Source organism: Carcharodon carcharias, chromosome 11, assembly GCF_017639515.1.
Source record: "Carcharodon carcharias isolate sCarCar2 chromosome 11, sCarCar2.pri, whole genome shotgun sequence".
Taxonomy (NCBI): domain Eukaryota; kingdom Metazoa; phylum Chordata; class Chondrichthyes; order Lamniformes; family Lamnidae; genus Carcharodon; species Carcharodon carcharias.
Window position 1 is genome coordinate 157,964,079 of NC_054477.1, and position 18,314 is coordinate 157,982,392.

Here is an 18,314-nt window from a genome sequence, read left to right on the forward strand (position 1 = left end):
GATCAATTTATACTCTGGCACCTTGAACTGATGCAGATGTTGGCAGCTGCTCAATGGTGCAAATGAAGGTTTAAACTAAAATGACTTCATCTTTTTGTGTCCAAACAAATCTCCCATGGCAGTGCCCACAATTCATGGGCAAAGGCATCGCGGCTTCGGAAAAGGATGTAGGATGGTAGTCGAATAAGGCAACAACACTAGACCCTGCCAATTTCCAAAAGTTCTCCAGATACATCAAAATAGAATGATATAGCACTGAAGGTCAGTCAGCCCATCATACCTGTACCAGTTCTGTTAGAGCTCCCCAATTAGGCCCACACCCCCTGCTCTTTCTCAAAAGCCCTGTAATTTAATTTCCCCCCTTCAAATATGTATCAAGTTCTTTTTTTTAAATTACTACTGAATCTGTTCCACAGCCCTTTCAGGCAGTGCATTCCAGATCACGTCAACTCCCCAAGTAAACATACATGTCGCTTCTGGTTCTTAAATCTGTCCTCTGGCTACCAACCATTTTGTCACTTGCGACAGTTTCTCCTTGCTTACTCTACCAAAATCATTTGTGATTTTGAACACCTCTAGCAAATCATCTCTTAACTCTTTCCATGTAACTGAAGTCCCTCATCCCTGGTGCTGTTCCTGTAAACCTCTTCTGCCCCCTCTCCAGTGCCTCAAGATCCTTCCTAAAATGCAGTGCTCAGAATGCGACTCAGTACTCCTGCTGAGGCCTAACTAGTGTCTTAAGAATGATAATATATTTTTATTTCACTGCATGTAGAAGTGCTGGCAACATTGGGTGGGAAATAATGTAATATTGCACAAACAGCAAACATACACTTGTAACACTTTCCCCTACATATAGTCAGAAATCCCTCGACACAGCTGCACTGGCACGACCCTTGTGACAACATAATTCTGCCTGTCGGATTTAGCAGAAATTTTAATCAAATCTGTTTGACAACGATGCAGCAACTTCAAAGCAAAACCAAAGGGCAGCTTACCACCGCCTTCTCCTGGGCAACTAGGGATGGGCAATAAATGCTGGCCCAGCCAGCGAAGCCCACATCCCGTGGATGAACAAAAAAAAGGAACATGCTGTTTGTAGCATAGGATAAGCATTCAGTTGCCATATTACCTGGGGCCTAAGGACTGCCTAGTAAAACCACAATTGACAAATTTGCTGTGAGTGAAGCCTGTCAGGTATTGGGGACAGACCCTGTTACTTAACCAATCAGAGGTGGAAATTAGGGGGAAATTAAAAATGCTAAAAGAGAATACGGTGAGAATTTACTGAAAAACCCTTAAAATCTCCAGCAGGCATGGCTACTAAACATATTAAGAGTTGAAGATTACCAGATGAACATGGCACAGCCCTGAGAGTCAGACTGGAGACAAAAGTATGATATAAATTAGATTAAGTGTACTCTCCTCTCACATAGGGAAGGGGCAGATGGTTTTATCTTAGATATGGGAAGATGGACAAAGAGGGGGCTTTGATGAAACAACAGTCTTGAGTTGTAAGAACCAAGGTCTTTGCATACGTGTTTTAATTCTGATTGGATAGTATAATTATGTACACATACCTTAGAATAATTGGATAGCAAAATCACATGTTTATGTACTCAATAGGATAAAGATAGTCGAACCAGTGTGTTGGTTACAGATTGGATGTATTCAAATGTACTCAAATGTGTTATGATAAGAAAAAGTACAAAAGTAGTGAAATGTAATCAGTCAGGGAGCTAGGTCTTCATTCTTAGGAATGATTGTGGCTCCCTTGCATATGCTTGAATAAAACCAGTTAAAAGGAAGCCTGAGTCTCTGTGATTGTTGTGGGATCGGAGAGTGTAACTTCTCCTCTTCAAGAGTTAAACTGTATCACACAAGATATTTCATAGACCCTGTATAATTCACATGCCCTCCAGATAGGTGTTCTGTCAATCTTTGTTTTGCTGTAGAGCTTGGTATACATGCTTCTCAAAGTTGAACAACCTACTCATTTTTTCTGATGTAAGTATGTCTTCTGCAGCTATTACGCTCATTTTTCCGGTGATGCTTTGCTACAACTTATGGACTCTGAACACACCAGGATTTCACCCCCTGTGTTTTTTCCACCATTGGTCAGAAGTGAAATGTTTACTGGCATATTGCCTCCAGACACATTTTAATATGATCAACATGGGGCACAGAACAATACATTTATCTCTGTCTGCCAAGGAGGTACCTGCACTTAGCCTTAGGTCAATGCAGGCACATATCCAGTAAAAAGTTGGTCTAGTGTCGAGTTGAATGTTTTACATTGAACCTGACCCATGATGGACTCAGCCCAGGGGTTCATGATTATTTCAGTGGTATAAACATTAATAAGTGAGGCTTTGGTCCCCAGGACTTATTATCCTTCCAAAAATGAGGAAACAAAATATGTGAGGGACCCTACCTCTTCCTTCACACACAATGCACACACACACAATAGTCCAAACATAAATCCTTGTAACTATTATATGACAGATTGCTCTTTTCCACAGAAACAATTTAAATTACATGAAGCAATAACCGCAGTAACAGACTTTCCGGTATGATTGATATACATCTGGCTTGGCTATTAATCTAACAGCAAGCTACTGAATGTAGGCGTAAGCTACATCATTGATTCCAACTCCAGGTATTCAGGAGTCCAGTCCGTCCTGTTCAGCTGTTAATGAACGGCACAGAGGGTGCTCATTAGCAAGTTAATAGCAACATTATGATGACAAAAAAGCAATTGCCTGAGTTTAAATTATTAAATAAGTCGATATATTTTCATGATTGAGCCAACTGCGCTTTCTTACTGATGTCACCAGAGTCACAAATCAATTCCATTCTGTTGCAGTAGGTCTAAAGTTATATTTAACATTATTAATTTACACAAGGGTTTTTGTGAGGTAGACATCGAAGAAATTATACATGACCTAAACAGTTAAAGCCTGGTTGTAACAGGAGGAATAAATCCTGAATTCCCATCTTTAAGTTAAAAAGTCAGAATCTTGCCTAATTGAAGATGTTCATCTTTCTTGCTTTCAATTTAGCAACCTGGGTGTTCTTGTGCATGGATCACAGAAAGTGAACATGCAGCTATGCAGCAAAGAAACAGTAGGAAACCATATGGTAGGTTAGCCTTTATTACAAAGGGATTGGAGAATAAGGGTAAAAACGATCTAACACAGTTGTGCAGGGCTTTGCTGAGATCACAAATGGGGCAGATTTTTAGCTCGGCATTAGGACACAGGCCCGACCCGATTGGACACCAAATCGCGCGAGATAACGTCGTGGCGAGCGTCCCGACGCCACCCCACACTCGCAATATTTCAGTCAGCGTGCACGTGCACAAGTCAGAAGTGCGCTCGTCCACAATTAAGAGGCCAATTAAGGTAATTATAGGTGCAATTGCCTCTGATTCTTCGTGGCCCGTCCAACTTTACGGTTGGTGGATGGGCAAATCGGCCAGGCGGACTTTGCATTTTGCATGAAACGTCATTCAAGGGCAGGATGATGTTCCCGTTGTTAAATGAAAGAAAGAGAAAAGTCTATGGGCAGCATTTTTAGCACGTCTATGCTGAGGTGACCCGATTGTGATGCTTGCACATTTTTTTCCTGATTTTAAAAACTTTTATTTAATACTTTTCAGGTCTTCAGCTCCCTGAGGCAGCTCTCTGCCTTCAGGGAGCTTTCTGTCAGCGCTCACCCACGCCCGCATTGATGTCAGCACCCGCCCTCCTCCTGCCCCTCCCCCCTCCCCCCCTCCCCCACCCCACCCCGGCAGCGCTGAGCTTCTCAGCACGCGCTTCACTCTGGCTGGCCGTTAATTGGCTGGCCAGCGTGAACTGGCGTTCGGTGGCCGATCACGGTCAGCAGTCTGTTCTCCGGCCGATCCTGGACCCGCCAATTGCACCCGCTTACCATCCTAAAACTTCTGCCCCTGGTGTACTTTTTAAGGAAAGGTCTACTTCCCTTAGAGGTTGTGCATTAAAGTTTAAACTATGCTAGTTCCTGAGGTGAAGTGATTGTCCTATGAGTGAACTAGGCCTATATTCCCTGGCGTTTAGAAGAATGAGAGGCGGTCTCATTTAAACATATAAGATTCTTAAGGAGCTTGATAGCTTAGGTGCTGTGAGGCTGTTTCTCTTGGCTGGGAGCCTAGAACTAGAGGCCACAGTCTCAAAATAAGTGGTTGTCCATTTAGGACTGAGCTGAGGAGAATTTTTTTTGCTCAAACGGTTGTGAATCTTTGGAATTCTCTACACCACTACTACTCAGTCAATGCAAGACAGAGATTGATAAATTTTAGGATACTAAGGGAATCAAATGGAGCCAGTTAGTTCACTCAGCCAGATGGCTAGAGTGTGGTGTAGAATGATGAGTTCAATCCCTGTACTGATCCAGGTAGTTCTTGATGCCTGCCTCCTCACCTTGACCCACAATGGTATCATGGCATAGGCCATGATTAGCAACCTTCGTACAAAGAGAATGTTACATTGAAAGAAGAGAATCAGGGAATGGGGGCGGTGGAAATGGAATTGAGGTGAAAGATCAGCTATGGTCTTGTTGAATGGTGGAACAAGCTCGTAAGGCCATAAGGGCTATCCCAGCGTAGGAGTTCCTCTTTATCCTCAGAAACCCTCCCCACTCTCAAGTTCGTGACACCAGATTCACAAGCGTACGGCCTGAACAGGATGACCAGCGAGACAAGTTTCTTCTGATAATTCACAATTGCTTTACTGAATCACCCACAACCCCACAGTACAAAACCAAAGTTTAAAACAACCTATTCCCAGTACCTGACACAAAGTCACCACGACACGGTTTAAACTTACCAAAACACAAGCAAATGTCCTGTCCTGAAACCTTAAGAAAAAGGAACCCTCAGACCAATATCACCGAGATATGGTTGTAACAAGTTACAAGGTATCGGCAAAAAACACCAAGTTTTCGCCCCAAAGCTTCACCAAACCTTCAGACCAAAATCGCCACAACTTGGCTGAAACTTACAATCCCCAACATGGCTGGTCTGGCCGGTGTTGACTGTAGGCCTGAGTCAAGGTGACCAAACTCGATCTATCTTCCGACTGTAGCCCAGATACTCAGATGTGCTCTTCTTTCATAATAATTTAACTCAGACATGCCAAGACGTATTTCCTGTTGTTCCAATGACCATTTAGTTGATTCCATGCAAAGCCCAGACAAATGCCATCAGCTCCTGCTGGTTGAAACAATACATGGAAGATGTATCCATTACATGAGCAATTCTCCTGCTGCTTGAAGGGGGCACAGTAACAGCACAGTAACAGCACCTGGCTCCAAAGTTATTGAGGGTTTGAATGACCCTATTCCAGTACTAATGTCTGTGGTGGTTTGATAACTCCTTGAATGTATTGTATTTACGAAATGTTCTTTGTGCCATTATTTTGGGTAATCAGACTTCTTGATCGCATTAGTCAATGTCCAAACCCTTTTGATGAGTCACTGTGTTTTCACCAAATGTCCGAATTAACCCCTTGCTGCCCAGCCCTGTACTGCAGCTTATCTTTTTTGAAATTTCTAGTTTCAATCATGAGGTCAAAACGTGCCCGTGGGTTTGAAATTATGCTCCATAAATTTCCCAGTTGCAGGAGATTTTGATCCTACACTAGCTCTTATTTCTTATGTTCTCTTATGTGCTACTTAATTCATTATTGGACATATGGAATTTGGAGCTGAAATATCATTGAAGATTTTAAGAATTTTTTTATTACAAAACTCAACACTGTCACTACAGCAGAGTTCACTCCTCCTCCAGGCACCTTGCCCTAAGAGGGTGTTGGAAACCATGAATTCCATTGGATTGGTCCATGATTATTCTTGACAACATGCTGCAGTGGTTTGCCATTGTCTCCTGCAGTATGGCTGACCAAGAAACTCTCCCTCTCTTACCACCTGCCATCAGATGTATTGGAAGGATTTACAGGCTGATAATCAACCTGTGTGACCACATTATGAACACACCTTCCATGGTCATCAAGTCCTGAAGTGGGACTTGAACCCAGAAGTAGGAGTGCCAGCACTGCACTACAAGACCTCCCTAGAATGAGCTACCACAACAGAATATGCAATGTCGGCCTCTTGAATGAAAATAAATTATTTCTAACAGATATTTAAATTTACAAGAGCATGCCCTGAAATCTGGAATTCATTACTAAATAAACTAGGGCTCATCAAAGTTAAATTTATTCCGTTGCTCTGATGTTCATGGCACTGTAAAAGGTTATTTATTATCAATGAGCAATGGTGTCTTGAGTGGCAGAATTTTTTTAAAATTGGCATTAAATTGGAAGGAGTAGGCCTTTTTCACAGCTGATGCATCCAAAACCATTAGCTGGGGATTAAGAATGTTCAGAACTTTAAGGGCAAGCCTTCAACTATCTGGGATTTTCATTAAAGTCCATTGGTTGTTATCTTTCACTTTACACCAGTTCTTGCCTTTTCTTGTTAATTGCTGTCACTTACCAATAAACTGAAGTTCACCGAAGATGCCCAGAACTCTGCGCAGACTTCCAAATTTGACATAAACAAAATTTTTCAAAGGTTCCTCTACATTCATTGCAATGATACTACAGATGACGCAAAGCCAAATTTCCTGAATATAAGGGAAACTTTTTCCACACTCGCGACAGGAAATGGGCATTGAATTATACAACATTTACAGCACAGAAACAGGCCATTCAGCCCAACTCCTCCATGCTGGTGTTTATGCTCCACACAAACTTCCTCCCACCCCTCTTCACTTCTTTATCTCAAGCTATCAACATATCCTTCTATTCCTTTTTGCCCTTGTGTGTTCTCCAAGACTTCCTTCAATGATTTTATGCTATTCACCACCGGTAGCAAGTTTCACACTCTCACCATTCTCATACAGGAAAAGGCTCATGGGAATTGCACACAGAAATGTCTGGTGCATAGCAGGCCTGCCAGAGAGCCTGCTGTCCCTGTCGAGGGAAATGGTTGAGTCTGGCTCTGGCAAGCAGAGCTCGGAGCCCGAACTCCCCAGCGTGGAAGTAACGATAGCGCTTGTGGATCCAGTCATGGTGCAGCACCAGAAGGATAACGTTTCTGCTTCCATTGCAGCACCGGCAGAAGCCACCCCACATCTGGGTGCTGCAGCGGAAGTTCTGGCTGACGTCATGGGATTTCTGCTCGTTGCCATGCAAGCTCAGCTTTGCACCAGGCAGGCTCAGACTGCTGCCCTCCTGGCTGTGAATATCAGTGCTCAAAGGGGCTTGCAGACTCGCACAGCAGTCCAGGAATCCAGGCTCCAGGGGAATAGATTTGCTGAGGCGCTTTCTTGGTGGAGTGTCCACATCTCCGAGGTGCACGAGCCTGTTGTTCGTTCAGGATGAAAGCATTCATGCCCCCACAGTGCCACTTGGCCAGTGCCCCTGCTATTGGTCCTGAGCTGTTGTTTTGTGGTGTTTTTTTATTGCATCACTTGTGGCCAAGCAAGCACAGTATCGGTCTATCATAGAGGGATATAAGATGGAAAAATGTCGGGCAATGGGGATCTGGGGATTCAGTCAGGACTAACAGAGCCTGGTGATATATCCATAGATAGCCCGCCTGGACCACTGATGTGTCAGCTGCCACTTCTCTCCCTCCCCGTTCTGGGGTGGCAAGGTGAGAAAGGCTGTGACTTCATGACAGCCGGGTTGTGGGGGATGCAGCAGACACACTGCTGTATCCACCAGGGAGGGACACCCTCCGACAAGTACTAGAGGGCTCTCCCCAAGCAGACCAGGCAGTGGAAGCATTGCTTCAGTACGCCAGTAACCTGCTCGATGACATTCTTTGTTGCAGCATGGCTGTCATTGTTGGAGCACTGACTACATGTGATCAAGTGACCAAGTATAGAATGAGTAACCTATGTCACCATGCAGCCACCCTCTGGTTCAAAATGGCAGTTCTAGGATGGCTGGAACTATGCAAACTGGCCAGCATGATGGGCTGAGCATACTCACACACTGAATGCACTGTTATGACACAGCAATTGGTAAAGGCTGTTACTTAAAATCCCAGGGGGTGCATATTTCCAAATCAGGATGGTGAGTGAATTGGAGGGGAACTTCCAGGTGGTGGTGTTCCCATCTATCTGCTGCCCTTGTGCCTCTAGTTGGTAGCGGACATATGTTTGGAAGTTGCTGTCAAAGGAGCCTTGGTGAGTTCTTGTAGATGGTACACACACTGCTGCTACCGTGCCTTGGTGGTGGAGGGAATGAACATTTGTGGATATGGTGCCAATCAAGCGGGCTGCTTTGTCCTGGACAGTCTCCAGCTTCTTGAGTGTTGTGGGAGCTGCACACATTGAGACAAGTGGAGAGTATTCCATCACACTGCTGACTTGTAACTTGTAGATGGCGGGCAGGCTTTGGGGAGCCAGGAGGTGGGTAACTCGTCGCACGATTCCTAACCTCGGACATTCTCGTTCTGCAAAGTCACGGGGGTGCAGTTTTATTTAACGATCATTTACAAACCTACCCTGGATCACTGAGCAAACTGTGCTGTACATCCGGGATCACAGAGCAGCCTGTGCTGTACATCCTGGATCACAGAGCAGCCTGTACAGTACATTCTGGATCACAGAACAGCCTGTGCTGTACATCCTGGATCACAGAGCGGCCTGTACAGTACATCCGGGATCACTGAGCAGCCTGTACAGTACATCCTGGATCACAGAACAGCTGTACAGTACATCCTTGATCACTGAACAGCTGTACAGTACATTCTAGATCACTGAACAGCTGTAAAGTACATCCTGGATCACTGAGCAGCCTGTACAGTACATCCTGGATCACAGAACAGCTGTGCAGTAAATTCTGGATCACTGAACAGCTGTACAGTACATGCTGGATCACTGAACAGCAGTGCAGTACATTCTGGATCAGTGAAAAGCTGTACAGTAGATTCGGGATCACTGAACAGATGTACAGTACATCCTGGATCACAGAGCAGCAAGTACAATACATCCTGGATCACTGAACAGCTGTGCAGTACATTCTGGATCACTGAACAGCTGCACAGTACATTCTAGATCACTGAACAGCTGTACAGTACATACAGGATCACTGTGCAGCCAGAACAGTACATCCTGGATCACAGGACAGCCTGTACAGAATATCCTGGATCACAAACAGCTGTACAGGACATCCTGGATCACAGAGCAGCCTGTAAAGTACATCCTGGATCACAGAGCAGCCAGTACTGTACATCCTAGATTACTGAGCAGCCTGTACAGTACATCCTGGATCACTGAACATCTGTACAGTACATTCTGGATCACTGAACAGCTGTACATTACATCCTGGATCAGTGAGCAGCCTGTACAGTATATCATGGATCACAGAGCAGCTTGTACAGTACATCCTGGATCACAGAGCAGCTGTACAGTACTTCATGGATAACTGAACAGCCTGTACAGTAATTCCTGGATCAAAGAAGAGCTGTACAGTACATCCTGGACCACTGAACAGCTGTACAATACATCCTGGATCACAGAGCAGCCTGTACAGTATATCCTGGAACACTGAACAGCTGTACAATACATCCTGGGTCACAGACCAGCCTGTACAGTACATCCTCGATCACAGAGCAGCCTGTACAGTACATCCTGGAACACTGAGAAGCCTGTACAGTACATCCTGGATCACTGAACAGCCTGTACAGTACATCCTCGATCACAGAGCAGACTGTACAGTACATCCTGGATCACAGAGCAGCCTTTGCATTACATCCTGGATCACTGCACAGCTGTACAGTACATCCTGGATCACTGAACAGCCTATACAGTACATCCTGGATCAATGAACAGCTGTACAGTACATCCTGGATCACTGAACAGCATATACAGTACATCCTGGATCACTGAACAGCTGTACAGTACATCCTGGATGACTGAACAGCTGTACAGTACATCCTGGATGACTGAACAGCTGTACAGTACATCCTGGATCACAGAGCAGCCTGTACAGTACATCCTGGATCACAGAACAGCTGTACAGTACATCCTGGATCACTGACCAGCTGTACAGTACATCCTGGATCACTGAACAGCCTGTACAGTACATCCTGGATCACAGAGCAGGCTGTACAGTACATCCTGGATCACAGAGCAGCCTGTACAGTACATCCTGGATCACAGAGCAGGCTGTACAGTACATCCTGGATCACAGAGCAGCCTGTACAGTACATCCTGGATCACTGAACAGCCTGTACAGTACATCCTGGATGACTGAACAGCCTGTACAGTACATCCTCGATCACAGAGCAGCCTGTACAATACATCCTGGAACACTGAGCAGCCTGTAAAGTACATCCTGGATCACAGAGCAGCCTGTACAGTACATCCTGGATCACTGAACAGCCTGTACAGTACATCCTCGATAACAGAGCAGCCAGTACAGTACATCCTGGATCACTGAAAAGCTGTACAGTACATCCTAGATCACTGAACAGCCTATACAGTACATCCTGGATCATTGAACAGCTGTACAGTACATCCTGGATGACTGAACAGCCTGTACAGTACATCCTGGATCACTGAACAGCTGTACAGTACATCCTGGATCACTGAACAGCCTATACAGTACATCCTGTATCAATGAACAGCTGTACAGTACATCCTGGATCACTGAACAGCTGTACAGTACATCCTGGATCACAGAGCAGCCTGTACAGTACATCCTGGATCACAGAACAGCTGTACAGTACATCCTGGAACACTGACCAGCTGTACAGTACATTCTGGATCACTGAAAAGGCTGTACAGTACATCCTGGATCACTGAACAGCCTGTACAGTACATCCTGGATCACAGAGCAGCCTATAAGGTACATCCTGGATCACAGAGCAGCTTGTACAGTACATCCTGGATCACGGAGCAGCCTGTGCAGTACATCCTGGAAAACAAAGCAGCCTGTACAGTACATCCTGGATCAGAGAGCAGCCTGTACAGTACATCCTGTATCACAGTACAGCCTGTACAGTACATCGTGGATCACAGAAGAGCCTGTACATTACATCCTGGAGCACTGGGCAGCCTTTACGGTACATCCTGGATCACAGAGCTGCCTGTACAGTACGTACTGGATAACTGAACAGCTGTACAGTATAGTCTGGATCACTGGACAGCCTGTACAGTACATCCTGGATAACAGAACAGCTGCACAGTACATCCTGGATCCCTGAACAGCTGTGCATGACATCCTGGATAACAAAGCAGCCTGTTCAGTGCATCCTCGATCACCGAGCAGCTGTACAATACAACCTAGATCACTGAAAAGCCAGTACAGTACATCCTGGATCACTGAACAGCTGTACAGTACAACCTGGATCACTGATCAGCCTGTACAATAAATCCTGGATCAATGAGCAGCTGTACAATACAACCTGGATCACTAAGCACCCTGTACAGTACATCCTGGATCACTGAACAGCTGTACAGTACAACTTGGATCACTGAGCAGCCTGTACAGTACATCCTGGATCACAGAGCAGCCGGTACTGTATATCTTTGGTCACTGAACAGACTGTACAGTACATTCTGATCACAGAGCAGCCTGTACAGTACATCCTGGATCACTGAACAGCTGTACAGTACATCCTGGATCACTGAACAGCTGTACAGTACATCCTGGATAACAGAGCAGCCAGTTCAGTGCATCCGGGATCACCGAGCAGACTGTAAATTAAAGCCTGAATCACTGAAGAGCCTGAACAGTACATCTTGGATCACAGGACAGCCTGTACAGTACATCCTGGATCACAGAACAGCTGTACATTACATCCTGGATCACTGAACAGCCTGTACAGTATATCCTGGATCACAGAACAGCTGTACAGTACATCCTGGATCACTGAACAACTGTACAGTACATCCTGGATCACAGAGCAGCCTGTACAGTACATCCTGGATCACTGAACAGCCTGTACAGTACATCCTGGATCATAGAGCAGCCTGTACAGTACATCCTGGATAACTGAACAGCTGTACATTACATCCTGGATCACTGAGCAGCTGTACATTACATACTGGATCACTGAACAGCCTATACAGTATATCCTGGATCAATGAACAGCTGAACAGTACATCCTGGATCTCTGAACAGCCTATACAGTACATCCTGGATCACTGGGCAGCCTGTACAGTACATCCTGGATCACTGAGCAGCCTGTACAGTACATCCTGGATCACAGAGCAGCCTGTGCAGTACATCCTGGATCACAGCGCAGCCTGTACAGTACATCCTGGATCACAGTACAGCCTGTCCGGTACATCCTGGATCACTGGGCAGCCTCTACGGTACATCCTGGATCACAGAGCAGCCTGTACAGTACATACTGGATCACTGAACAGCTGTACCGTATATTCTGGATCACTGGATCGCCTGTACAGTACATCCTGGATAACAGAACAGCTGTACAGTATATCCTGGATCCCTGAACAGCTGTGCATGACATCCTGGATCACAGAGCAGCCTGTACAGTACATCCTGGAACACTGAGCAGATGTACAGTACATCCTGCATCACTGAACAGCTGTACAGTACATCCTGGATAACAAAGCAGCGTGTTCAGTGCATCCCAGATCACCGAGCAGCTGTACAATACAACCTAGATCACTGAGAAGCCAGTACAGTCCATCCTGGAGCACTGAACAGCAGTACAGTACAACCTGGTTCACTGAGCAGTCTGTATAATACATCCTGGATCAATGCGCAGCTGTACAATAAAACCTGGATCAGTAAGCAGCCTGTACAGTACATCCTGGATCACTGAGAAGCCTGTACAGTACATCTTGGATCACAGAACAGCCTGTACAGTACTTCTTGGATCACAGAGCAGCCTGCACAGTACATCTTGGATCACAGAGCAGCCTGAACAGTACATCCTGGATCACTGAGGAGCCTGTACAGTACATCCTGGATCAGAGAGCAGCCTGTACAGTACATCCTGGATCACTGAGCAGCCTGTACAGTACATCCTGCATCACAGAGCAGCCTGTACAGTACATCCTGGATCACAGAGCAGCGAGTACAGTACATCCTGGATCACTGAACAGCCTGTACAGTACATTCTGATCACAGAGCAGCCTGTAAAGTACATTCTGATCACAGAGCAGCCTGTACAGTACATCCTGGATCACAGAACAGCTGTAAAGTACATCCTAGATCACAGAACAGCTGTACAGTAAATCCTGGATAACAGAGCAGCCATGTTCAGTGCATCCTGGATCACCGAGCAGACTGTAAATTACAGCCTGAATCACTGAAGACCCTGTACAGTACATCTTGGATCACAGGACGGCCTGTACAGTACATCCTGGATCACAGAACAGCTGTACATTACATCCTGGATCACAGAACAGCCTGTACAGTACATCCTGGATCACTGAACAGCCTGTACAGTACATGCTGGATCACAGAGCAGCCTGTACAGTACATCCTGGATCACTGAACAGCCTGTACAGTACATCCTGGATCATAGAGCAGCCTGTACAGTACATCCTGGATCACTGAACAGCTGCACATTACATCCTGGATCACTGAGCAGCTGTACATTACATCCTGGATCACAGAGCAGCCTGTACAGTATATCCTGGATCAATGAACAGCTGTACAGTACATCCTGGATCACTGAACACCCTATACAGTACATCCTGGATCACTGAACAGATGTAGATTACATACTGGATCACTGAACAGCTGTACAGTACATCCTGGATCCCTGAACAGCTGTACAGTACATCCTGGATCACAGAGCAGCCTGTACAGTACATCCTGGATCACAGAACAGCTGCACAGTACATCCTGGATCACAGAACAGATGTACAGTACATCCTGGATCACTGAGCAGCCTCCACAGTACATTTTGGATCACAGAACAGCTGTACAGTGCATCCTGGATCACAGAGCAGCATTTGCAGTACATAATGGATCACTGAGCAGCCTGTACAGTGCATCCTGCATCAAAGGACAGCCTGTACAGTTCATCCTGGATCACAGAGCAACCTGTACAGTACATTCTGGATCACAGAGCAGACTGTACGTTACATCCTGGATCACTGAGCAGCCTGTACAGTACATCCTGGATCACAGAACAGCCTGTACAGTACATCCTGGATCACAGAGCCGCCTGTACAGTACATCCCGGATCAGAGAACAGCCTGTACATTACATTCTGGATCACAGAGCCACCTGTACAGTACATTCTGGATCACTGAACAGCCTGTACAGTACATCCTGGATCACAGAGCAGTCTATAAGCTAAATCCTGGATCACAGAGCAGCTTGTACAGTACATCCTGGATCACAGAGCAGCCTGTACAGTACATCCTGGATCACGGAGCAGCCTGTGCAGTACATCCTGGATCACAGAGCAGCCTATAAGCTACATCCTGGATCACAGAGCAGCTTGTACAGTACATCCTGGATCACAGAGCGGCCTGTACAGTACATCCTGGATCACGGAGCTGTCTGTGCAGTACATCCTGGATCACAGAGCAGCTTGTACAGTACATCCTGGATCACGGAGCAGCCTGTGCAGTACATCCTGGATCACAGGACGGCCTGTACAGTACATCCTGGATCACAGAACAGCTGTACATTACATCCTGGATCACAGAACAGCCTGTACAGTACATCCTGGATCACTGAACAGCCTGTACAGTACATGCTGGATCACAGAGCAGCCTGTACAGTACATCCTGGATCACTGAACAGCCTGTACAGTACATCCTGGATCATCGAGCAGCCTGTACAGTACATCCTGGATCACTGAACAGCTGTACAGCACATCCTGGATCATAGAGCAGCCTGTACAGTACATCCTGGATCACTGAACAGCTGCACATTACATCCTGGATCACTGAGCAGCTGTACATTACATCCTGGATCACAGAGCAGCCTGTACAGTATATCCTGGATCAATGAACAGCTGTACAGTACATCCTGGATCACTGAACACCCTATACAGTACATCCTGGATCACTGAACAGATGTAGATTACATACTGGATCACTGAACAGCTGTACAGTACATCCTGGATCCCTGAACAGCTGTACAGTACATCCTGGATCACAGAGCAGCCTGTACAGTACATCCTGGATCACAGAGCAGCCTGTACAGTACATCCTGGATCACAGAACAGCTGCACAGTACATCCTGGATCACAGAACAGATGTACAGTACATCCTGGATCACTGAGCAGCCTCCACAGTACATTTTGGATCACAGAACAGCTGTACAGTGCATCCTGGATCACAGAGCAGCATTTGCAGTACATAATGGATCACTGAGCAGCCTGTACAGTGCATCCTGCATCAAAGGACAGCCTGTACAGTTCATCCTGGATCACAGAGCAACCTGTACAGTACATTCTGGATCACAGAGCAGACTGTACGTTACATCCTGGATCACTGAGCAGCCTGTACAGTACATCCTGGATCACAGAACAGCCTGTACAGTACATCCTGGATCACAGAGCCGCCTGTACAGTACATCCCGGATCAGAGAACAGCCTGTACATTACATTCTGGAAAACAGAGCCACCTGTACAGTACATTCTGGATCACTGAACAGCCTGTACAGTACATCCTGGATCACAGAGCAGTCTATAAGCTAAATCCTGGATCACAGAGCAGCTTGTACAGTACATCCTGGATCACAGAGCAGCCTGTACAGTACATCCTGGATCACGGAGCAGCCTGTGCAGTACATCCTGGATCACAGAGCAGCCTATAAGCTACATCCTGGATCACAGAGCAGCTTGTACAGTACATCCTGGATCACAGAGCGGCCTGTACAGTACATCCTGGATCACGGAGCTGTCTGTGCAGTACATCCTGGATCACAGAGCAGCTTGTACAGTACATCCTGGATCACGGAGCAGCCTGTGCAGTACATCCTGGATCACAGAGCAGCCTATAAGCTACATCCTGGATCACAGAGCAGCTTGTATAGTACATCCTGGATCACAGAGCAGCCTGTACAGTACATCCTGGATCACGGAGCTGCCTGTGCAGTACATCCTGGATCACAGAGCAGCCTGTACAGTACATCCTGGATCACTGAAAAGCCAGTACAATACATCCTGGATCACAGAGCAGCCTTTAAGCTACATCCTGGATCACAGAGCAGCTTGTACAGTACATCCTGGATCACAGTACCGCCTGTACAGTACATCCTGGATTACGGAGCAGCCTGTGCAGTACATCCTGGATCACAGAGCAGCCTGTACAGTACATCCTGGATCACAGTACAGCCTGTACAGTACATCGTGGATCACAGAAGAGCCTGTACAGTACATCCTGGATCACTGGGCAGCCTGTACTGTACATCCTGGATCACAGAGCTGCCTGTGCAGTACATACTGGACCACTGAACAGCTGTACAGTATATTCTGGATCACTGGACCGCCTGTACAGTACATTCTGGATCCCTGAACAGCTGTGCATGACATCCTGGATCACAGAGCAGCCTGTACAGCACATCCTGGATCACTGAGCAGATGTACAGTCCATCCTGGATCACAGAACAGCAGTACAGTACAACCTGGATCACTGAGCAGTCAGTACAATACATCCTGGATCAATGCGCAGCTGTACAATACAACCTGGATCACTAAGCAGCCTGGACAGTACTTCCTGGATTACTGAACAGCTGTACAGTACATCCTGGATCACTGAGTAGCCTGTACAGTACATCCTGCATCACAGAGCAGCCTGTACAGTACATCCTGGATCACAGAGCAGCCTGTACAGAACATCCTGGATCATGAACAGCCTGTACAGTACATTCTGATCACAGAGCAGCCTTTACAGTACATCCTGGATAACTGAACAGCTGTACAGTACATCCTGCATCATTGAACAGCTGTATAGTACATCCTGGATCACAGAGCAGCCTGAACAGTACATCTCGGATCACTGAACAGCCTGTACAGTACATCCTGGATCAGAGAACAGCCTGTACAGTACATCCTGGATCACAGAGCAGCCTGTACAGTACAACCTGGATCACTGACCAGCTGTACAGTACATCCGGGAGCACTGAGGAGCCTGGACAGTCTATCCTGGATGACAGAGCAGCCTGTACAGTACATCCTGGATCACTGACCAGCTGTACGGTACATCCTGGATCACTGAGCAGACTGTACAGTTCATCCTGGATCACTGAACAGCCTGTACAATACATACTGGATCACTGAGAAGCCTCTACAGTACATCCTGGATCACAGAGCAGCCTGTACAGAACATCCTGGATCACTGAACAGCCTGTACAGTACATTCTGATCACAGAGCAGCCTGTACAGTACATCCTGGATCACTGAACAGCTGTACAGTACATCCTGGATAACAGAGCAGCCAGTTCAGTGCATCCTGGATCACCGAGCAAACTGTAAATTACAGCCTGAATCACTGAAGACCCTGTACAGTACATCGTGGATCACAAAACGTCCTGTACAGTATATCCTGGATCACAGAACAGCTGTACATTACATCGTGGATCACAGAACAGCCTGTACAGTACATCCTGGATCACAGAACAGCCTGTACAGTACATCCTGGATCACAGAACAGCTGTACAGTACATCCTGGATCACAGAGCAGCCTTTACAGTACATCCTGGATCCCTGAACAGCCAGTCCAGTACATCCTGGATCACCGCGCAACCTGCACATTACAGCCTGGATCACTGAACAACCTGTACAGTACATCTTGGATCACAGAGCAGCCGGTAGAGTACATCCTGGATCACTGAACAGCTGTACAGTACAACCTGGATCACAGAGCAGCCTGTACAGTACATCTTGGATCACTGAACTTCAGTACATTACATCCTGGATCACTGAGCAGCTGTACATTACATCCTGGACCACTGAACAGCCTGTGCAGTATATACTGGATCACTGAGCAGCCTGTACAGTACATCCTGGATCACTGAGCAGACTGTACAGTACATCCTGGATCATTGAACAGCCTGTACAGTACATCCCGGAACACAGACCAGCCTGTACAGTACATCCTGGATCACAGTACAGCCTGTACAGTACATCCTGGATCACAGCGCAGCCTGTACAGTACATACTGGATCATAGAGCAGCCTGTACAGTACATCCTGTATCACAGTGCAGCCTGTACAGTACATCCTGGATAACAGAAGAGCCTGTACAGTACATCCTGGATCATATTACAGCCTGTACAGTACATCCTGGATCACTGGGCAGCCTGTACGGTACATCCTGGATCACTGAACAGC